The following is a 24,948-nucleotide window of genomic DNA, read 5'->3' as shown; positions in this document are numbered from 1 at the left end:
CGTGTCTCTGTCATTTGTACGCCGAAACAGGTAACCCACAAAGGTTTCAGGTGTTGTCCCCTGGCACCGCTGGGCCTTAGAATAGCCCAGTCCTTCAGTTGGCGCCCAATGTGGGGGGGCATCAGCGTAACCGGTCCAAAGCCCGACGATCGTGAGGAACTTCGTGTGAAATCTCCGAGGGAAGGTGCACCCCGCTTCATCGATCCTGTTGTCGAAATAAGTGGCCCGAAGACTTTTCCCGCGAAGATCCCCGCCTCCTGACGGCTGCGACGGACTGATGCCCTGACTGTCGACCTGCTTTGGCGCCTGGCGTAGACCTTGGTACAGCGAGACGATTGACGGGCCTTCCTGGTGACGCCATTGTTCTTTGAGTTAAGTATTTGTGGGTCACTCCCAAAGTCCTTAGTTGTTGTTGGTGCTTAGTTGTTGCATGGTTCCATTGCATTTGTGGTTCTTCGTACTTCGTTCTTAGTTGTTCTATTTGACGACTGCAGTCGCCAAAAACCGAGGGTTTTTGCATATTTGCCGGGACGTTGTAATCTAATAACCCTTGACGTTTGTGAAACTCGGTTAGTGTGCACGATGCCTGGCCGTAGTACTTTGTTTAGTTGCTTTAGAGGTTGTGGTACGGATTCCCGATTGGAGGACTCATGTCCGATACCTCCAGTTGGAACTCCAATTTATGAATTATATAGTCGCCATGGTGTGGGTCCTATCGCATTTAATGATTGCTGGGTCCGCTACACTAAAGATGACGGTGTCCTTAGTTGGCCACCTCATGGTAGTTTCGAGACCCCCATTTTGGATAATCTTGAAGCTACATTGGTTAAAAGGAAAGCTAGGCCGGCCATGTTTGATTCCTTTCGGTTATGGCATAAAGAAGCCAAGCAGAAGGAAATCAAACAGCTTAAACGTAATAAGAGGGAAGGTATCGTTACGACGATGAGAAATGCAGAGCAGTTTCAGCGAGACAAGGAAGAGAAGGAAAAGGAAGTTTTCGATAGACTACAACGTATGGCGGTGGATAAGTGTTATCCCGTTTTATCGTCGAGTACTGATAAGAAGGGAGAGGAAGCAGTAGAGGACCCTTTGTTGTCCTATCTACTGAAGTCGCCACCTCCATGTGCGCAGGATACCACAGCCCCTGTGGTTCCCCCTGTTCCTCAACCCGTTGTTCCGGCGGCTGTTAATCAGCCTGTCGCTGGTCCTGTCCTTGCGAATCCACTTGTTCCTATTCCTCTACCTGCTACTGTCCCTACTGCCCCACCTTCTATACCTTCTCAGTCTGCTGTTCCCGCTACTTCTGCTCTTTTGACTACTCCTACTGCCCTTGCTGCCCCTGTGTTTGGTCCGCCTGTTGTTACCCCTTTACTTCTTTCCTCTTCCCCGTCTGTTCGGAGACGTATTCCTAATATTGTTGCTAATTTCTACTCTCCTCTTGGACCGATTCTTGGGTCCGATGTTTCTGATGTTCCTCAGCGACGAAGTCAACTTCCTGGTGGTAGGGAGAGCGATACGCTGATAAAAATGGCGCGCAATTGGATTAGGTATCCTCTTAAAAATCCCCGCGCATAATTTTTGACACTTTCTCTCAATTCAATGAGCCCACACAGAGATTTGTGTTTGAGGAAATGTGTAAATGTTTACGTGAGCTGATAGTAAATGATGAGGTAAATACTGTACCGTCCGATTTGACTGAACTTCAGCTTCAGTTTTCGAGTGGTATGATTGTGGGTAGCAATGTTCGACGTGCTGTAGAACATCTTCTGTCTTTTCGTCCCACTGTCATACCCCGAGCATTGTTTAAAGATGAATCTGAGGAGTGGATGGCAACGCCTGGTCAGTATCCCATGCGTGAAGTTCCACCAGTGTGGATGCCAGGTGATGCACAGGCTAATCCTATCATTCTGCCACACTTCCAGAGAGTTTGGATACACCTTCCATGGAAGCGATCGGAAGTTTTGCAGGTTAAGCAATCTTTGCCTGACCCTCGCAAAAATCCTGCAGGGTACTATAAAGAGTTGTCCCAATTAGTGGATGCTACGATTATGAACCTTGCCGACATCGATATGTTGTTCGGCATCGTAGTACCTCAACCGGTTTGGGCGAAAATTCGTCAGGAAAATCACACAGCTGAATTAGGTGGTGATTGGCCTGCGCTTGTAGCGGCTGTCGCATTGCAGGTTGGTGGGGCTAAGCCTGATCAGGTAATTACGGCTTTGCCTCAAAGAATTATTAACCTTATGACGACACTTATGCCAGCAATGAAAGTCAACTGGGATAAACTGTCTGCCTGTAAGCAAAAGAAGGACGAGAGTGTCTCTGATTTCTTTACGAGATTTGAGGAGGCATTCATCGACCACAGTGGTCAAGATATGAGCACTGAGGGAGGTCAGAGGTTGTTTGTGGATAAATTCGTATCGAATTTGTTGCCTGAACTTAGCAACAAATTGAAAAATTCAGAGAGTTCGTGGGCCATTTTTACCTCTGCTCAGATATTAGCCACAGCTCAATATTATGAAAATAGAGAGAAGGAGGACAATGATCGTGCAGATAAAAAGACGAAAGAGCTCAAAACAAAAGCTCTGTTACAGCAAGCGTACCCTCCGCGCTCCAATCAAAATGATTCTCAACAGCGGAATAGATCACAATCGCAATCCGCTAGGTCACAATCACGGAATGATTCTTCTTCACAGAGATCTTTGCTTGGATATAATCAATGCGCATATTGTAGTGGTGAGGGTCACTTGAAGTTTGATTGTCCGGTTTTGCGCGATCGAAATAATGGTAATTCATCTAGAGGAGGTCGTAGTGGTCCTCAACAGGCTTCGCGAGGTAGAGGTGTGGTGTTACTCAGAATCAAAATGAGCGTTCCACCAATTCATCTGATTCTAATAATTGCTTTGATCAGCGTGGTTCATCATCTGGTAGATCTGCACAGTATCATGTGGACGATTGTTACATTGAGCATGATATTGATGACGGCAATTACTAGGACAGCCATAGACGAAGAGAGGGAGTAGTATCAGTTCCGGTTGATCAGAGAGGGCCTTACATCGCAGTTGCCACTTCGGGCGTAGTTGAGCCTTTTCTGTTGGACACTGGTGCAGCGAAAAGTTCTATCATGCATTCGAAACTCCCTGGCGAACCTTTGTCTGGCTTAACGAATGTTTCCGTTGGATTCTCTGACGCCCCTGTTAGCAATCCGGTTTCTAGCCCTTTGCCCTTCACAATTGGGCCTCGTGAGCTGAAAGCTCCTTTTATTTTGACTACTGGTTGTGGTGAAAATCTTTTGGGCCTGGATTTGCTGAAACGTTTGTATGCGACTTTGTATTGTTCTCCTGCGGGAGTGGAGCTTATGTTGGGTCAGAGAGTGATCTCTCCCATGTACTTGTCATCTGATAAGCTCCCACCGGAATTGAGTTCTCTTCCTGCATCTTTGTGGGCAACAAGTCCCAATGACGTGGGCCTGCTTGACATCTCCCCTTATGTTGTTCAATTAAAATCGAATGTGCGATTGCCACGTATTCCCCAGTATCGTATCTCCCTTGATGGTGAGCGAGCTTTGTTAGCGATCATCTATGATTTGATCGAGAAAGATGTCATCGAGGAGACTCGGGGAAACGTGTGCAATAGTCCTGTACTACCTATTTTGAAACGTACTGATCCATCCAAGCCTCCTGTTTACCGTTTTGTCATTGATTTACGGGAGGTGAACAAAATTGTGATTCCACAATTTCCTGTGGTGCCTGACATTACGGCTTTGTTGACTCTGATTCCAGCATCTGCTTCTTGGTTTTCAGTGATCGATCTGGAGAATGCTTTCTTTAGCTTTCCGATTGCTGAGGAAAGCAGGGACCTATTCGGTTTCTCTTTAGGTGGCCGCAGCTTTAGGTTTAAACGCGCTTCTCAGGGCTACTGTGAGAGTCCATCGATATACAGCCAAGCCCTGAAGAGTCAACTTGATGCGTTTGTGTTACCGGCTGGTGCAGCCTTGATCCAATATGTTGATGACTTATTGGTGGCTGCAGACACACAAGAGATCTGCAAGACTGCTACGGTGTCTTTGTTACAGCATCTCTGTGACTTACATCACAAGGTGTCACCTTCTAAACTGCAATATTGTTGTCAAGAAGTAACCTATCTAGGTCACTTATTGTCAAAGGAGGGGAGAAGGTTGACCCTAGAGAGAATTGCAGCGATTGCTCGAATGACTGTGCCAACAACTCAAAGAGATGTGCGTGCCTTTTTAGGTATCACGTCATACTGCAGGCAATGGATTCCCAATTTTTCATTGCTAGCGAAACCATTGGTAGCCCTCACGTGCAAGGATGTTCCAACTTCTTTGCCATGGACTGAAGAGTGTCAGAAAAGTTTTTCTGAATTGCGTGATGCGTTGTGCTCGGCTCCTGTGTTGGGTACTCCTGATTACAGTAAGCCGTTTACACTATACGTTCACGAGAGAGAGGGTTGTGCGTTAAGTGTTTTGACGCAGCAAGTTGGCGGTAAGCAGCGTCCATGTGCATATTTTTCCTCGACCTTGGACCCCGTAGCTAGAGCTTTGCCGAGTTGTCTAAGAGCGACAGCGGCAGCTGCGGTGTCCATTCGACAATCTGCAGGATTAGTCATGGATAATATGCTTACGGTGATGGTTCGGCATGCAGTTGACACTCTCTTAAATCGTACGAAAACTCAACACTTGACGAGCACAAGGTTGTCCGGTTATGAGTTGACGCTTTTGGCAAGTCACATTCAAATTAAGCGCTGTAATGTCCTAAACCCGGCGACGTTGTTGCCAACTAATATGGAATCAGACGACGTTCCACCACATGATTGTTATTTGCGAACTGAGGAAGAAACGAAGGGTCGTGTTGACCTAAAAAACACTCCATTGGAAGACCCCGATGGTACTTTGTATGTGGACGGTTCGTGTTTTAAGTTGCCGAATGGTGATGTGACGACTGCGTATGCTGTGGTAACATTGATTACGGTTGTGGAAACTGCGAGATTGAATCAGAATGACGAGAGCGTGTGTTTTGTCGAAGGGAAAGCGAGTGAATGTTTTTACCGATAGTCAATATGCTTTTGGCGTTGCTCATAGTTTTGGTCGATTGTGGCGAGAGAGAGGCTTTATGACATTGCATGGTACGAAGATCCAACACGGACAGCTTGTGAACGATCTTTTAGATGCACTTACATTACCCAAGCAGGTGGCGATTATTAAATGTAGTGCCCACCGTAAGGTGACGGATGATGTTGGTCGCGGTAATGCGTTTGTGGATGAGACTGCTAAAGGGACAGCTAGAAATCTTGCAACCAGAATGTATGTGACGAGTTCGGTAAGGTGGCCTGCAGAAACTGGTATGTGTGAGCGATTCAGAATGAGGCCACCGAAACTGAAAAGACTAAGTGGAAGGAGAGCACAGGAAAGCTGGATGCGAATGGATGTTGGATTGATTTGTCGGAGAATCGGAGGTGGATGCTGCCGGATGCATATGTGCTAGCTGTTGTGACTATGGCGCACGGTTTGTCACATATTAGTGCGAAAGGTATCTGCAAGTTGTTGTCCCCTGTATGGAAGAATGATGGTATCGCTAAGTGTGCTGAGAGATTGGTCAAGAATTGAATGGTATGTAGGATGTACAATCCTGGCAAGGGTACTCCTACACCCCCTGGCCACTTTGCTCCTCCTACATGTCCCTTTGAAGTAATCCAACTGGACTTCATCCATATGGAGCGATGTAATAACCTAAAGTACGTCTTAGTTGTGGTTTGCGCATTCTCCCGATGGATCGAGGCTTACCCTCTCAAAGACAATACTGCCCTGTCCACAGCGAAAGTCCTACTGAAGGAATACTTTCCTCGGTATGGAATGCCACGGATTGTATGGTCTGATAACGGAAGTGAGTTTGTGGGGAGTGTAATGAAGAGTGTGTGTAAGGGCCTTGGAATTACACAAAAATTCCACAGCGCCAATCATCCCCAGTCAGCAGGTTTGGTTGAGGGGTACAATGGTACTCTAAAATTAAAACTAGCAAAGATTCAGGCTTCGACTGGTCTGTCATGGCCCGACGCTTTGCCTCTGGCTCTTTTGTCGACTAGGGCGACTGTGCACTCTCGAGTAGGGCTCAGCCCATATGAGATTGTGTTTGGTCGTCCTGCAAATATTTGGGGGGTTCCTAGACCCAAGTCATTCGAAAGTCTTGAATACCCAATGTTAATTGATTATCTTCATGATCTGACTGCTAAACTGAGGTTAATTCATCACCAGGTCTTTGAAGCACTGCCGGCACAGACGGAGGGTCCTGGCCACCGGCTCCAACCAGGAGACTGGGTGGTGACCAAAAACTTTGGCCGAAAGCGAAACCTAGAGCCGAGGTTCGTGGGACCTTTGCAGGTGCTACTCGCCTTGAGAACTGCAGTTCGTTTGGAGGGCCGCAAGCATTGGGTGCACGCCACCCACACCAAAAAGGTACCAATACCTTTACCAGCGGACTCGTGGGTGAGGACTGGCATCGCCGCATCAGAGACAGAAGCTCTGCCAAACTTTGTGCCGTTCAGTGACGCTCAGCCTGTGGGAGATACTTCAGTGCAATCAGATAACTTTGTTGAACCTTTGCCATTGGGGAATTCAAGACCTGAACTATCGTCTAACTGACAGGACTCTGTTCCACAATCTGATCAATTGTTTGAAGAGCAGACTCGTCCTGGAAGAAGCAGATATTTCCTTCGTTCTAATACCAGAGACTAATAACATTTTTGCCTTTTTTCCTTTTTGAAATTCACGTTACCCCCCATTATCATTTTGAACATTTTTGAATAGTTGTGGTTTCTGTTTACATTCTGAGTTCTTTTCCACGTGTGTGTTTTTCCACAGCTAGGAGATTTTGTATATATTGTTTGATTAAAAGAACCTTACATCCGGGTTGACCGTAGGGCCGTGCGGGTACTTCGTTCTGTTTAGTAGGTTTCTGACACTAGGCCGGAGGCCGTCGATTCCTAGGAACTCCTGGGGATTGACAATTGCTACACAGAACGAAGTGCGTCAAGAACGTTGCGGACGGTATTTAGAGGATGGAATTCTCAAAGTTGTCGGAAGTGGAGAAGACTCAAGCGCAATGATCTACACTGCATAGGGTTGTACGTACCAAATGCTTTTTGTTCCAGGTGTTCCTACTGTTTCTAACTGTGTCCATGTTATTGGTGGGTGGAGTATACTATGGGATACAATCGTTATTGCCTTCTGCTTCACCTACTTTTTCCCCTGAACCAAAACCTACTTCCACTGTTTCTCCTCATTCTTTTCACCTTTTACCTCAACACGAGCAGGTTAGACGTGCGGAATTCATGAACAACTCCTTTGTACAACTTCTCCATCAGCATCAGTTGGTGATGAATACTACCAACTGTTGGGTGTGTGGGTTAATGCCACATACCACGGATAGGGGAATTCCGTACTTGGTCCTTCCTTACAGTTCCCAGGGGTCAGCTCGAGCATTCCAAACAATGTTTCGTAGTGCACTAGATTCCTACCCCCATCGAGAGCCACGCACTGCAGATCATGGTCCTGGCCCGTACCACAAGCCTTTGGCAAGAGCGATTGCCGATTTAGATAGAGATATCTTTGACGCATCGCTTATCCCAGAGGAAGAGGTGCCAGCATACAGAGATCTGAGTGAGGCTGAGTATAGCATGTCAGTGGGTGATCGGCAGCTTAAAAGCTCGTCTCCGATCTGGATCGTACCCCACCTTGGTAACTTCTGTCTGAAAAGCCTTGGCCGAAGTCCGCGAGCTCAGCTTGGGAGGAGTGCCTGCACTGAAACGTATGTTTTACCGACGGCCTCTTCCCCTGTTCTTTTGACTGCCAAGGGTACATACTTTGTCTGTTACGACCGCGCATATACATGGTTGCCTCGTGACTTCTCAGGCACCTGTTATATTGCGAATCTGTTGCAGCCAACCTTTACTGTTGGGTCGGATTATCACAAGACTAGAGTTGTGAGAGGCGTGATTAGCGAAGAGGACACTGCCGGTCAAGAAGCAGGAGACTTCTTTAAGGGTTTCTTGCCGTTTTGGGGACCTATGATCAATAGTAGGAACCTGAGACAGTTGACTCGAGTGGTGGAATTGACTACTAATATCACTGCCAGTGCCCTTGGTAATCTTACAGCAGAGCTTCAGGCTGACAGGCTTATGACGTTACAAAACTGTATGGTTTTAGACGTTGTCCTTGCAGATAGAGGTGGAGTATGTAAGGTGATCCATTCGAGTTGCTGCATTTTCATCCCTGATAACGCTCCAACTGTCTATCAAGCCATCTCGAAGTTGCATAAGATCTCCGAGTCCATACACGTGGACGTAGGTGATTGGACGCTACTAGGATGGTTTTGGGGCCTGATGTTGATGTGGGGTCGGAAGATTCTGATGATCATTGGGGTTGTTGTAGCATTTCTATTCACGTGTTGTCTTTGTGTGCAGTGTGGTCCTGCCTTATGTGGCCTCTGTGCTACGACGTGTATAAGACGGCCACCTGTTACCAAGGAAACATTGATGGATAGAATGATGTTGCAGCAACATCTGGATGGTCTGATGAATATCGAGATTGATTCTGATATCGACTAGTGCTTGCCTACATGAGGGCAAAAGGAGCGCCTGAGGTTCTGTGACAATTGTAAGTGGTGTTTTCGACTCGCCCGAATATGGTCGAGTTTGGTATCTATGAACCGCAAATGACGAGTTTAGTGGGTGTACGTGTTTTCGCTATGCTAACCTAAACCGTTTGTCTGTTTCGTGGGTTTCTTCATCTGAACCCACGGGTTCCATTTTAGATACGACATCCATTTTGTTTCTTGCCCTCAAATAGCCAGCGAACGGACACTGTCCGCTTCGTGACCCTGGGATTCCCAAACTCTTGCGGAAGACACGTGTTCCTTTGAGGGTGTGTTTATGACGAGGGGGATGGCACTGCAAAAGGCAGATGGCCCCGCTCGAGGCTCATCTTGCCGTGCCGGTCTATTGTTTCAGTTGTGCATTCATTAGGCACGTCTCCTTTGATCCTGCAATCGTGTTTCCGATATCACCCCCTTACACTCTTTTCAATCTGTTGACTATCTTTGTCTTCCTCTGCACCTGTTTTTGACTCTTCCTTAACTCGTTTACAGCCGAATGGAACGCACTAATGGTGGGAAGATGTACTTTTACAGTTGGGAACTGGCGATGCTACTGTAATTATGTTCCGGGACATGGAATACATGAAAGCGACCCCCTATGAAATTTACTGTGGGAACTGGGTTGTAACCTTTTGTTTACCATGTTGTTCTATTACGGAAAACTGTATAAAAGGAGCGATCCACAGATGCAATTTGAAGCAGTCTCCTGGAACCTACATGCTATGTACTTCTTGTGACTTCTGTTTTCCCTGCAGTAAATAAACCTCGATCTTTGACGCCGAAGGAAGTGTCCCGTGTCTCTGTCATTTGTACGCCGAAACAGGTAACCCACGAAGGTTTCAGGTGTTGTCCCCTGGCACCGCTGGGCCTTAGAATAGCCCAGTCCTTCACCATGGATTGACCAATCCCAACATAACATTCCTCCTTTACCTAGAAGTCAAAACATGGAACACAAACATCTTCTGCACAGGAGCACCTTGAAATGTAGCGTCAACAAATACATGATCTTGAGGGAACACAGAAGGAGGAAAAGAAAAAAAGAAAACGGGAGAGAGAGAGAGAGAGAGAGAAAGAACAAAATGTGAACAGTAAAACATGCTTATCAACTGGCTCATTCCATCACAAAGTCTCTCAGAAGAGATGACTTCACTGACCGTAACATGAGGTGATAGCTGTCAGTCCCTTGTCTCTTGGGAGTTCCACTCTCTGGTTCTCTTGGCATCAACTAAACCTCACAACCTGCAGACAAGTTCAAACTGTCCCTTGTTGAACTATCGCTGAGATCAGACAATACCCCTGGCAGAAGATGCCCACACGTCATTGGCGAGGACATTGGAGGTGACAATGGAACTGGATTTCACAGACTCCCAGACATCAAACACCCTGCTCCGTATTCACCTCTTCCGCTTGGGGCAACTGCGGGTGTTCATTCTGCCAGTTGGCAGGTTGCTTGTAAAACTTGAAAAATGATATGCTTTTAGTGACAATTTCGCCTTGCCTCTGGGTCGTTACCATAGTCCCTTTCACAGAGATCACTGTCCAAGTGTCATCCTTCAAAGGTTAATGAGAACGTGCATGTTGGTTGTCAGTTTTTGACTAGCACCTGAACACCGACCCAGCGGACTCACCTCCTAGCACGTCTCGATTGTGAGACTTGATCATTCTGTGCCTCACGTTGACATAGTGCCTCAGCTCCTTAATTTCTCAGTATCGACGGCTACACTACCTGCACCTGTGGAATGATGTCACCTGCTACTTGATTCATACTGAGAGCACTGGGGCTCACCTTGGTTGTGTCATGCGGTGTGAGACGATATTCCCTCAGGAAAATTTAGGGCATACAGTCCATGTTCTATTTGTTGGCTAGGGCGACACATTCCAGCATTACTTCTCTCTAAATGATCCAAATACCCCAAAGCTACTACATGTTCAAATGGGTGCGGAAAGCCTCCAAGCGGAAATCTCAAACACACTGGACCAATGTGCCCTCAGACTAGGAAACAAATCTAATAGGAGAACACTATTCAAAAATGGTACTCTCCTGAACTCAGGACATTAAAAAGAAAGTGTAAAGCACTAGAAAATAAGTGTAGACAGTCTAAGAAGGACACAGATAGACTGTCGTACAAAGCTGAAATGAGAATTTACAACAAGGCCATTAAAAGGGCTAAGAAAAAGCTAACAGTAACTCACCCAAAGAGCTCTACAAAATAGTTAAAGAACTATGCAAACTATCAAGCATGTCCCAAGTCCTGCCCCCCTCAGCAAAGTGCTGTGAGAAAATCAGCAAATGTTTCACTGATAAAATCTCTGAGAATTATTCTTCATTCAGAAATCAATCCCCATCAGTTGATACAGATTGGGAATCCCTAGATCCTCATCCTGAGACCCAATTGCACCTCAGCAAGTTTGTCCCCTTTACAAAGGAGCAGGTCGGCAAAGCAATGACTGAAGTTAAATCGGGGTCCCCACCTGATCCAAGCCCTCACTTTATCTTTTCTCTGAACATATCAACATTATACCCTCACATAACTCCTATATTCAACGAATCTCTAAACATTGCTGTATTCCCAGAAATCTGGAAAAAGGTAACTGTAGTCCCTTTATTAAAAAAAGCAGACATGGGTGTCCATGATCCGGCAAACTACCGACCAATCTCTTAGCTCCCATACCTATCTGTAGTAATGGAGAAGCTGGTAAACAAACAACTGTCTAACTACCTTGAAACCACTGAGCTCCTGGATCCAACTCAAACAGGTTTCAGAGCCACAAACAGCACAGAAGCCACCCTCCTGGCAGTTCTAGATAATATCAGATCCTTAACTGATCCAGACAAAGCTGCCACCCTGATCCTATTGGACTTGTTGGCGGCATTTGATATGGTCTTGCATGGCCTATTACTGAGCACGCTGCATGAAAAGAGTATACATTCTAAAGCCCTTTATTGGTTTTTCTCCATTTTAAGCAACAGAAGACAAACAATACAAATGGGCCAGTTCACCTCAAACCCATAATTCATCAACTATTGCATTCCACAGGGAGCGTCTTTGAGCCCCACCCTCTTTAATGCATATGTATCTTCTCTAGCTAAAATCAGCAACAAATGGGGATTTAGTATCTGCTCTTATGTGGATGACACACAACTGCTGATAGCCCTTGAAGAAAGACACAAAGACACCATGATTAAACTAACTAACTGTCTCTTACAAATGGCGGCCTGGATGTCAGACCACTGTTTGTAATTGAACGTGGATAAGTCAGAGATCATACTTTTAGGACGAGCACACCAATCTGGGACATAACTTGGTGGCCCCAATTATTAGGAAATGCACCCGCGCCCAAACAGGTGACAAAAAACCTGGGCATCCTTATTGAACAATGAATTAACCATGCAGGATCATGTCTGTGTACTGTGTGGGAAAAGCTTTGTTGCATTAAAACTCCTAAAAAGACTCTTCCTATGGATTCCTCTGGAATGCAGGAAAAGCATCATTCAGGCATTGCTCATAAGCAAATTTGATTACGGGAATGCACTCTATGTGGGCATGGCAGCAGGTAATCCAGAATGTGGCTGCCAAGTTGGTGTGCAACAAAAGAAAGTACAGCTCGGTGTCAGATTGCATGAGGGAGCTCCATTGTTTGCCTGTGCACCAAAGGGCTCGATTCAAGCTCCTGGGCCATGCAGACTAAGTCCTACACCATCATGGCACCAGAATTCTACAAGTTAAAATTGAATTCTATGCCCCTACAGGGGATTTGAGATTGTGCAATCAGGCACAGCCAAAAAACCAAATGCATTAAAAAAGCCAGGGCAGGGGGTCGCTCTTTCTCCCATCTGGCAGCAACTTATTGGAATGAACTACCACTAGAACTTTGGTTTCCTGTGCCTGACTCTCAACTCAACTCATCTGCACAAGCGACAACGATGGATATGCTATATACAACATTAAAATAAATGCAGGGGGAGGCTAGAACTGAGTCCCGGAGGGCAAAGCACGCTAATCAAAAGATACAAGCATCTCTACGAAAAGTTAATAAACTATATACAGATATGGCATCATGGGTTACTGAAGTAGAAACAAGAACTGAGAAATTGGAGGAAGAAGTTGGGAATTGGAACGAGTTTCGGAAGGAGCAGGAAAAGATGACAAGTGATGTGCACTGGAACCTCGAGGACTATGAGAACCAACAACGCCGTAACAATATAAGATTATTGGGGGTGGCGGAAGGAAGGGAAGGGCAGGATGTGCGGGCATTCATTATTGAGTTGCTTAAGGGGGCCTTTCCTGAATTAACAGGCTGGGAGTGGGAAAGGGAGATACAAAGAGCACACAGATTCCCTATGGTTCAAAAAAGGGCCTCACCTACTGATAAACCTTGGGCTATTTTGATATTCGTAGGGAATTTCCTTTTAAGACAGGAGATCATGGACAAAGCCAAGCCTGAAGCAAGACGAACATATCATGGTACAACTTTTTTTGCCCGTGCCGATTTCTGCCACGCCACAGTGGAAAGGAGGTGGCGGATGAGGAAAATGATAACTCCTTTCCAAAATATGGGCTGTGAAGCATATTTAATGTTCCCATCTCGTCTTAAGGTAATAGATAAGGGACAGACCAAGATCTTTTTCTCCGAGATTAAAGCGCAGGAGTACCTTGAGGAGATCAAGCAAAGAAAAGGGGGCACAAAAAATATGGTGGTTGCACTAATCCAGACAAATCAAAAAGTTTAATAATAATCTGGATCACTTGAAAGGAAAAAGCAAAAATGTTTGTCTTAAATAAAATAGTAATGGTAGAATGGCATAAAGAAATAGATGGTAACTAGAGCAGGGGGGGAGGTGGAGCGGGTGGCACCTGGGGCTACAGCTGTCACGCATGGGTCAGGACTGACCTATTTGCCTGTAAGGGGGGGGCAGGGGTGGGAGGAGGGAGGGGGAGGGGTACAGGGCACTTGGATGGTTTTTGTTTATTTATGTACAGGGACGATTTAATGAAATATGTAAAATCCAATGGATGGATAATTCACTTCAAGGAAGAGATGATAGAACAATGTGTGTTGTTGATGTTAACTTGTTGGGACAGGTAACTGATGTACATTAATGGGTACGCGTATAATCACTGTAAATGTTTGCGGATTAAATGATCGAACCAAGAGGCAGCGGGTGGCAACGTGGCTAAGATCTTTAAATGTGGACTTGGTGTGCCTCCAGGAAACTCATATAGCGGGAGAGCAGGGTCATTTGTTAGATCAGTTGGGATATCAAGTACTAGCCTACACTAAGGAGGGTGCCAAAAATAGAGGTGTGGCAATTTTGTCCAAACAAAGGGATCTCACAATAAGGAGAAAACTTGAAGATAGATGGGGGAGATGGGTTATTATAGAGTATAAAATTAATGAGGAGTGGTTTACTTTAGGGTGTGTATATGGCTCAACGGAAGATGATCCTTGATATCTTCGATTTTTGGGATTTCGAATTGTCCATATGGTCACCAACTATAATTTTAACTGGAGATTTTAATATTAATGGGGCAGGTGGGCTTGGACTGGCTTCTAATAGGGGGTATCAGGGTAGAAAAAGGAGAGTTTGGTGTTCATTAGGTAACCTCGCAAGGAATAATGCTCTGATGGATGTATGGGGGACAATCCATCCTGCTAAACAGGGGTTCACTTATTATTCAGCACCTCATAGGGTATGTGCTAGGTTAGATTACTTTTTTGCTTCAAACTCTCTTTAATCAAAAGTAAAAAAAAAAAGCTACCACGTATAATCTCTGACCATAACCCTCTTATTTTAACAGTAAGCCTTAGCAGTAAAAGACCGGATCGTATTTGGACATTTGAGAGAGGATTGTTAAAGGATGAGGCATATATTACCCATATGAAAGAGTGGATTACTGATTTTTTAAATATCAATAGAGGTAGTACGGAAGTTGGGAACGTCTGGGATGCATTTAAGGCAGCTATTCGAGGGGAGACAATAATTTACAGTGTAGCGAGTCGGAGGAGGGAAAGGCAAAAAGATGAAGACCTTATCAAAGTGGTGATAGAAGCAGAGGACGAGTTAACTAGTAAAGTCATAAGGGGAGCACCTCTAGATCAAGTACTAATAAAAATAGCTAAGGCAAAGATGGAGGTGCAGGAGAGCATAGCTAACAAAGCTGCTAAAACATACTTAGCAAATAGAGATAGATGCTAAGAGTTTAATGTATCTGTGGGACGTACTCTTGCTATACGAACCAGGCAGAATGTTTCTACTGCTCAAGTGCGCGGGTTCAGGACGAAGCAGGAATAATAGTCTCAGATACAGAGGGAATGAGAGAAGTATTTAAAAAACTTCTATACCTCACTATATAATCAAGAGAACCCAACTGACACCTCTAAGATAGGCGATTACCTCCGAGATATCCCAGTAACAATGTTATTGGAGAACGAGGCAAAGGGACTAGAAGACCCTTTTAGTTCCGATGAGATTTTTATTACCTTGACTAGTCTACCTTCTGGGAAGGCTGCAGGACCTGACCAGATCCCAGTGGAATTTTTAAAGATTTTTTGGGACAATTAAACAGGATCTTACAACTACAATGCAGCAGGCGCAGGGAGGGATATCGATCCCGAAAAGCTGGGCAGGGGCAGATATTGTCATAATTCTGAAAAAGGGCAAACCACCTAACCAACCTGGATCATACAGACCCATAACATTGATGAATGCGGACACAAAAATATATTCGAAGGCATTGGCTCTTAGAGTTGCCAAAGTCATCAATAGACTTGTGAGCATTAACCAACACGGGTTTATACCGGAGAGAGGCACCACTCATCATATACGAAAAGTCATTACCCTTCTTGATGCTGCAGAGGTAACAGGAGACCCGATGGCGATTATGTTATTGGACGCAGAAAAAGCTTTCGATCGGGTCTCCTGGGACTTTCTATGGTCTATATTGAGAAGGCTGGGCTTTGGAGAGGGAATGGTGAGAGCGATGCAGGTATTATATGAGGCCCCAACCACTCACATTCGAGTGAATGCTGGATATACGCTTCCATTTAAAATAAAAAGGGGAACGCGACAGGGGTGCCCCTGCTCCCCACTCCTGTTCGCTCTTTATATGGACCCGTACATACGCCACATAGAATTAAACAATAATATCTGCCCAGTAGACACTTATGGGACCCAATGCAAAATTCTGGCCTACGCCGACGACGTAGCGATTGTAACTCCTAAACCTATGGAAGCCATGGCAATGGTTGAGATGGAAGCCCAACAGTTTGGAGAAGTGTCAGGTTACGCTCTTAACACCACGAAAACACAGATTATTAAAAACTGTAAAGCACATTGCTTAGATAATCGGGTGGTGGAAAGTGGAGTATATTTTGAGTTAACAATCACAGCGGATCTAGACAAATTAGTGGAGGCAAATATAGCGCCTATATTAAGTAAAGCCAAGAAGGAACTAGACAGGTTACATAACATCCATTTTTCAATAGTAGGACGAACGAATATAATCAAAATGATTTTTCTACCAAAATTTTTATACCTATTTAGGGCTATACCTTTATTATTTGAGGCGAAATGGTTCAAAACTCTGGAGCATATGATAAACCGGTTTATCTGGTAGCATGGAAAGACCTGAAGGGCATTGAGATTTATGGCACTACCTAGGGAGCGTGGTGGATGGGCCTTGCCAGACTTAAAACTATATTACTGGGCGGCATCCCTTCAATACATGGCAGGGTTATTAGGAGGGGGAGAAAATGAAGGACAAGATCAGTTAGGAACCCTAGCAATCTACACATTGGCTTTAGGAGATCATGCTGAGAATCTTTTCTTGAAAATTACTGACCATAGTTACTTTAAGAGGACTAAATTTAAAACAGTCAAAGCAGCACATAGGATTTGGACTTCATTTGCGAAAAAGTTTGGCCTTGGTAGATATAATGCTTACACTAGGTTAAAAAATAATCCTAATCTCCCTGATGATATATTCTCAGGGGTGGTTTTTAATGATTGGGCAAGACGCGGGATTACGAAGATGGGTGATATTATGGAAGCACAGGGGGTAATGCAGTTTAGTGGTTTGCAGGCAATATATGGTTTGGATTCAACTCATTTTTTTAAGTATCTGCAAATAAGGAGCCTTATGACGACAAAAACTAGAGGGTTGGCGGGATTTAACTCGAATCCCATTCTGGACATTATAGAGAATGGCACAGAGGGTACAATAAGAAGATTTTACTCTGAGTTGATAGAGCATCAAGCTGATGATTTGGAAAAGTCTGAGAATAAGTGGACACAGAAACTGGGGGTTGAGAAGAAATGTTTTCATAGATCATTGGAATTAGGTCAGAAACTCCTGTGTTCAGCACCACTCCAGGCACAACATTATAAGACTCTTTACTTACTATATCACACACCCGCCAGGATAGCGCAATGGGGAGGTACAGCTGGAATTACATGTCCAAGATGTGATAGTGATGAAGCTGATCTTGTCCATATGCTCGCGACGTGTACCCATTTAAAAACCACCTGTGATGAAATTGAACTATTTTTTAAAAATTCATTAAGGATAGAAATCACACTTACACCAGCAGTGGTGATGTTTGGAATAAATCAGAGTGCTACCCAGGTACCTTATGAATATTTCATATTCTTGGCTATGGCTGTTCTGAGACTATGTATTGCCACAGCTTAGCTGGACCGTATACCACCCACATTCCATCAATGGTTAATGAAGCCACTAACTATGTATAATCTTGAAAAAGCAATTTATGCTAGGAAAGGTGCAAATGGTAAGAAAATAGGTAAGGAAATATGGGAACCTATTCAAAGATGGAGAGACATAGATCCAGGGTAGGAGGTACTAAAAGCAGTGCCTCAATGATTTAATTCTCCTGTTTGATTTAAGATTTTATATGTTTTGACTATATCTGATGAAGTTATATTAGGACTGTAATGTTATTGTTTATGCCTCTTCATACTGTATAGCTCAAGATATACTGTTGGATTATATGATCTGGATTAACCTGTTATGTTATATTATCTTATATGTTAATTTCTGTTACCCTGTATGTATATGTGTGCTCTGTACAAACACAAAAAAAGAAAAAAAACCTCCTAAAAAGACTCTTCCTATGGATTCCTCTGGAATGCAGGAAAACCATCATTCAGGCCTTGCTCATAAGCAAATTTGATTACGGGAATGCACTCTATGTGGGCATGGCAGCAGGTAATCCAGAATGTGGCTGCCAAGTTGGTGTGCAACAAAAGAAAGTACAGCTCGGTGTCAGATTGCATGAGAGAGCTCCATTGTTTGCCTGTGCACCAAAGGGCTCGATTCAAGCTCCTGGGCCATGCAGACTAAGTCCTACACCATCATGGCCCCAGAATTCTACAAGTTAAAATTGAATTCTATGCCCCTACAGGGAATTTGAGATTGTGCAATCAGGTACAGCCAAAAACCAAATGCATTAAAAAAGCCAGGGCAGGGGGTCGCTCTTTCTCCCCTCTGGCAGCAACTTATTGGAATGAACTACCACTAGAACTTTAGTTTCCAATGATGACATGGCATGGAGTGGTGCTACAAAGACCTCTAACATCACTTTATTCTCACTAAGGTGTTTTCGCCCTCCTAGTGTCGTGATATCCACTTGTATAAATGTTGCGCTTATAAATAAATAAATAAAAATTAATGTGTGCATGAACCATTCTTCCTCTCCATTAGCTTGGGGCCAACAAGGTGTGATTGTCTGGTGGATAATACCCACTATTCTCATCAAACATCCGTCTAGGGACACTGCTAGTTCCAGCCGGAGAGTGTTTACCAATGCATGTGTTAGTCTTGCTTTCTCTGTGCGATGAGTTGTTTTTTGATGTCAAGTATGCCAGTTGCCGGTAGCTACTGCAGAGATGGCTAACTGGAGACATAAATTACTGCCTGTAGCCTGAAGGATGTCTTTTATAGGCATGGGTGGTAAATTCCGTTGCACTCACGGAGTTTGGGTAATTTTGCGTTCTGCGGAGAACGCTGAATTGCCAAAAATTCCACGATCCTCGGCTTTGTAAAATTTTTTTGCTTGTTCGCGCTTTCAAAATGCGTGTTCGCAACAGGAAAAAAGCATTGTGAATGGGCTGAACAAGCAATTCCGGGTGTTCACTGAACCTTTGCGTGCTTGTGGAGATTTTTTACCGTTTCATGGAGCTTTGCGTTAGCGTGACTAAGCAAATTCTGACCACCTCTAGTCTTTCATTGAGCTGGGCAATAGTCTGGACCATTCCACTATCATCTTGAAAAATTATTCTATTTCCTCAGCACCAGCCTCTTCTTCCATGGTTGCTAGCCTGGCATGTCTGGATAAACAGTCCATAGGACTCTGGGCACCACTGAGAAACGGTAGGCCTGCAATTGGATAATCCACTTCTCAATCCTTGGAGGAGGAACCAGTGAAAAGAGGAACCAGTGGTTTGTGGTCTGTGTGTATAAGTAACGGTTGACGGTAGAGGTACAGGTGGAAGTTGCAACAGACCTAGTGACCACGATGGCCTCTTTCTCAATGTGAGAGTTTTATTGCTCAGTCTCCGTCAATGCTCGAATGGCATTCGCTACTGGAGCCCACTCGCCAGTGGTTTGTTTCTGCAACAGTACAGCCCTGAAACCAATCACATTCACGCCTACAGATATCTTTGATTCATGGCTAGGATCAAAATAAGTCAATGTAGTGTCTGCCAACAGTGCTTCTTTGGTCGCCTGAAATGCCATTCTTGGGCGGGTCCCCAGCTCCCTGCAGTATTGGCTTTGGTCAGTTCCCTAAGGGGCTCAATGAGGGTGGTTGGATTTTGGATGAAGCGCCAGCAGTAGGTAAACATCTCTAAGACACTACACAAGAACTCTTCAGCTCCTGGTCATGGACTCTGCTCCCGTCCCACCAGCTCCGCTGCTGTGCTGCTGCTGCCCCCTCTCTGAGAAGGTAGGTGTTCAGGCCCTCCTCCACCCACAGGCTCCTGCTGGCACCTCATCCCTGCTGTTCTAGTGGGAGAACCTTGCCTTTCTGCTGGTTCACTGTTTTCTGTCTTTGTGTTTGTGCCAGTTTTCGGTCTTTCATCTGTCTTTTTGTTATAGTCCCTTTGTATTTGTTATTTTCTGTCTTTCTGTTTATTTTTGCATGTTTGTGTCCTCTGCACCAATTTCCTTTCCTGCTGCTGCTGCCCCCATTGTCCCTCCCCCCTGCCGGTTCCCGCTCCTTGCCTCCCACCTGTGTTTTCCTCCCCCTTCCCTATTTAATGGTGGTGCCGGATGCGCATCAAAGGCAAGCTCATCTCCGCCTGTCCGTGGCCCGACCTTGACCAGCACCAGCGACCCTGGCTCTCCGACCGCCCACCGCTATGACTCAGCTGACCTCCATGCTCTAACCCAGGAAGGAACAAAAACTGCCAACTGTCTATGCTGAACACCAACCAGGGCCAGTTCTCCTGCCAACACTGCCAACATTCATTCAACATCCTCCACACCCCCACGACTGCCGCACTCACTCTGGATGCCAGCCCCTCCAAAGCCCAGAGGTGCATCCTCCTCAAAGTGCAGTCCATGCACAGACATGCTTTCGAGAGCTGGGACCTCCTTGACACCCTCTTGCCAGATGAAGCCTTCTTCAAGGAAACCTGGACCAACCCCACCCCCGCCCCAACATTGCCACCGCCATTCCCGATGGATACAAGATCCAGAGGAAGAACCGCCCCAACCGCCCAGGACTCGTCATCGCACACAAGAGCTCCCTCTGACTCTCCACCTCCAGCACAAGCGACTCCTGAAGAACCGGGCTTTTAGAACCCAGCGGCACCAGGGGCACGCCCAAAGTCTTCAGATTCACCTGTCTTGGTTTACAGAGACACGGAATACTTCTGGGTGGCATCAGAGACCAAGTTTATTAGCTGCAGCCAGTAACAGTGATCCTAAAAATACAGCATGGTAGTATTTCAGGAGAATGCTCAAATTCGAAGAGCAAGACATCTCCTTTTATACACAATTTATGAGCATATACTCCCACTGCGCCAAAAGTTAACCAATGAAATGCATTCTCAAACAAAGTATCACATGACAAAAAGCTCAGTTTGCAACATCCCATCCCAAAGTTAATCATTGGGAATGTCCCAAATCCAATTTCCACAAGCAGGACAAACATAATTGGAAGGCATAATGCATGTAATAAAGAGCATCGGAAAGGAAACAATGTCTGATAGTGAGCAAGATAAAACATGTGTAAGGAGACTAAAAGTTAACGATGTCCTGAACAATGATTGGTAATCTCAGTCAACGATCAAACCAGGGAAATTGACTCGGCAGGGTCAGTTTCAGGCGAAGGAATTAGATCCTTACAATTCACCTCGAAGTCAAGAAAGACCTTGTTAATGTGTAGGAATACGTGAAGGCCAGGATGCTTTGTTTGTTCGACCAAATTTGTCGGCCTGCGTGACGGCAAGACAAAATGGAGGCCTAAACAAAATGAAACCCATGTTCGAAACGAAATCTCCAAATACACGGTGAATTTGCTAGCTAACGTGACGAATTCACTTCACATTAGCCGCACTCGCTAAATACGGTCCGACATCACCAAAATTGTGACGGAACCATGACCTTACGTAACAAGGCCCGTTTTCACAGACCCTCCTTTTGCCATTATGTAGGCAATAAACTAAACTCAAGTTAATCTGAATTTAGGTCTATCATCATCAGACCATCTAGGTGTTGCTTGAGCATTATCCTATTACTCTCTACTTCTCTCCTCAGGACAGGTCTCCGCACTGACATAGTAGCACAAAGACCACAAACGGTGGGAGCACACTAGATACAAACGCAACAAGAGAAGAGAATAGCTAGAACCATAGAGTGTATTGTTGAAGACTCTGTCTTGTGGGGAGCCATCGCTGCTGGGACGACTGCTGCATTTCCTGCATCCCCTTCCCTGCGTCCCGGGTCAGAGGCAACCGGACGCTTGGAAGGAGCTGTGGACTGTGGGCTCTTGCTGGAGGCACGCAACAGGGCTGCGAGCGTTGCAGGAACTCCAACTCCCAGGAGTCCCTGCCTGACCTACAGCCATCATCTGGTCCTCTCTCCCTGTTGCTCCGCCCACAGCCCACCTGAGGGAAATATAACCGCCAGCCTGCCCTCGCATCAATCGGACGCTTGGAAGGAGCTGTGGACTGTGGGCTCTTGCTGGAGGCACGCAACAGGGCTGCGAGCGTTGCAGGGACTCCATCTCCCAGGAGTCCCTGCCTGGCCTACAGCCATCATCTGGTCCGCTCTCCCTGTTGCTCCGCCCACAGCCTGTTACCACCCCTACTTATTGGTTGTTGTGACCCGCTGCGCGGGAGCGTCGCCGGGCGAAGACCGGGCCAAGAGCGGGCCCGTTTGTGCCCGTTCGTGACCAGGCCGGGCCCCCCCCTTGCCTTTGCTGCACATCCTTAGTGTGGGGAGATGCCCCGTCGAGAAACAAGGAGCAAGTCATCTCAAGTTGGAGCAGTTATTACTGGAGGTATGGAGACATTTTTGGTAAGAGCTAATACCCTCATTGATACTGAAATAAACGCTCTTGAGAAGCGTTTATCAAAGGAACTTACTGCCAACAAAAGATCTTCCCTTGGTACTTTGGCTAATGCAAAAACCCCTGACTGGCATAAGGAGACTGGTAATAATGCCACGACGGCCTCATCTTTAACATCACTGGAGAACAACTCGGCGTCACCTGATCTGGACATATTGGTTAACGAAATTTTTCCGAAAATTGATATGGTTCTTGATATTAATGTGCCCATTCCCACAGATTCCGCTGTTATTTGTGATACTATATCGAATGGGGTTAATGAAGGGGTTGCAACCAAACGTAAAAGGCCACATAATTCAAAACCGGGCGGCAAATCAAAATCTGCCAAACACCGACACGATACCCTCGACCCCATACCAGGTCCATCTCAACCTTTACCTAGTTTGGATTTTTCTTTAGAAACCTTGGGAGCCCTTTTTAAATCTTTTTTATTCCCCCTAGAGTCTAAACTGGAACGTATTGAACTGACTAATATTGAGAAAACCTCTGCAGCTATCTTAGCTGGACTCTCCAAGTCCAATACTCCCTCCAACCCTCAAATCCCTCCCATTACTTTAGGTCCCCCTTAAGTGATTACTGCTGTTCCCCCTTTGCAACCCTCTATGGGCAATCTAGCCCGACACAAAGTAGCAATTCTAATATTCCACCTTTGCTACCTGTAGGTCCAGTTCATTCAACGACCATAACTAATGGGGCCACATCAAATGGCCATATAGCCTCCCCACTCCCCGAAAAGATTGCCCCTAGACCACGTAGGCCCGACCTGCCTCCTGAAGCAAATCGCTTCATGGTAGTTTTGGCTGGCGCCCCTCCCCTAGAAGCTGGAGAAGCCGAGAATTTTCAATCACTCAAAAGTAAAGTCATTAAATGGCTGAATTGGAATAGACCCCTCCCGGCCCACTTTAATAATGAAATTATCATGGTTAGAAGGGTACCTTGGCTGGGCAAAACCAGAAAGTCTATAACAGGGGACTGTATCACTGTGAGTTTTCGAGACCCAAGGACAGTTTTGCATATATGTGCCGGGTTTAATAGATCTCTCGATTCCACCATCCAGAAGCTGCCAGTGTCCTTCTTTTATCCCCCTATCCATATGCATCATGACCAAGGCCGAGGTGATTGGACGAGGGTTGAGCGGAGGGGTAGACTTCGTGGGTATGAAGCAAGACCGTTTTTTTTTTGCCACCGGAGACCCCTTTTTGCGATTTCAATCGCTTTAACTGTCTTAACGGATTGGACGGAGTCGATTGACTGCCTTCAGCCTATGTCTCAGTCCCTACCCCCCCTGCCACTGGTAACAGCTTAGTTGTAACTTTGGGTAAAAGTCCATCCCCCACTCCAGCACCTGTAATGCCCCCCACCGTTACCCTGGTACATTCACTATCCCAGGGAGTTGACACAGTGGATAATAGTTTAGTAGCAGTTGTGGGTAAAAGATTATCTATCACCTTAGCACCCGTAACATCCTCCATCTCTATCCCGGTGCACTCACCCCCCCAGGGAGCTAACTCCCTTGTCCCTTCCTATTTTCCCGTTTCTACGGTTTCATCTGTTGCCATTTTGCCACTCCCCAGTGTACCCGAGGCCCCTGAACCAGCCCTCTGTACCCCGGGCTTCAAATTTGCCAGCTGGAATATTGCCGGCTGGAGCCGGCAAATGTCGCCCTTGGGCTGGAGTGAAATCCTTTCCGAGTTTGATGTCTTATGTCTACAAGAGACATTGGTAACAACTGATATCATCCTCGATGGATTCGTGTCATATAACAACCCGGCACAAAGGTCAAATATGGGTAAGGCCAAAGGGGGGTTAGTAATTTTACTGTCTGTGAATCTCCCTGTTCGCGTAAAATTGCACCAGACTGTGGGTTTCCATTCGCAAATTTTAAGCCTGGAACACAAAAGGGGTCATGTAACCATGTTGATTAACCACTACAACAACTTGTTCGATGCTTCAAATACCTCTGTGGTGGATGAGTTGGGTTTAGCTGTGAGTAATATTTGTAAAGGCATTCATAAACCCTTTGATATCATCTGGGGAGGGGATTTTAATATTCGTACCTGCCCCCACTCATTCACTAAAATTTGCGGGTATGACGGGGATAATGGGGAAAATAAGGCAAATTTTATACACTCACCATTTGGTGACTCCCTCAATACTCTTATGTTAAACCTGGATCTTTTGATACACTCCCCGGACGCAGACGATGAGGGTAATCCAGTACCGACTTTTGTAGGACTGAATATGGCCTCTGTTAATGACCATTTATTAGTTTCTGTAGATATTGTCCCATTTTGTACGGTTCCCATTGTTGCAGATATTGGAAGTGGTGATCATAATGCCATCACCATGTTGATTTCTGTCTGGGGGCTCCCGGTTAATATCCAGCGGACAATAGTAGAAGACGTAATCCCCTGCAGGCAGAATGGCGTCCGTATCAAATGGTGTGTGGATAACTCCGAGAAGCTGCAGCATAAAATTGTAGGAGTGGGGTCTGTTGCAATACTTAAATGTCTGGATCCAGAGGCATCCTCTGAGTGCATTGTAGCTGATTTTGAGGAATTAGGTACTATCATAAAAAGATCTCTTACCATCACCAAAGGTCTAACAAAGAGGGAAATTGTTGGTTGGTTTGATAGTGCATGCACCAAATCCCTCCAAGAACTTAAGCGGGCACTTTCTAAAC

Source organism: Lissotriton vulgaris, chromosome 8, assembly GCF_964263255.1.
Source record: "Lissotriton vulgaris chromosome 8, aLisVul1.2, whole genome shotgun sequence".
Taxonomy (NCBI): Eukaryota; Metazoa; Chordata; class Amphibia; order Caudata; family Salamandridae; genus Lissotriton; species Lissotriton vulgaris.
Note: the sequence above shows the minus strand (reverse complement) of the source record.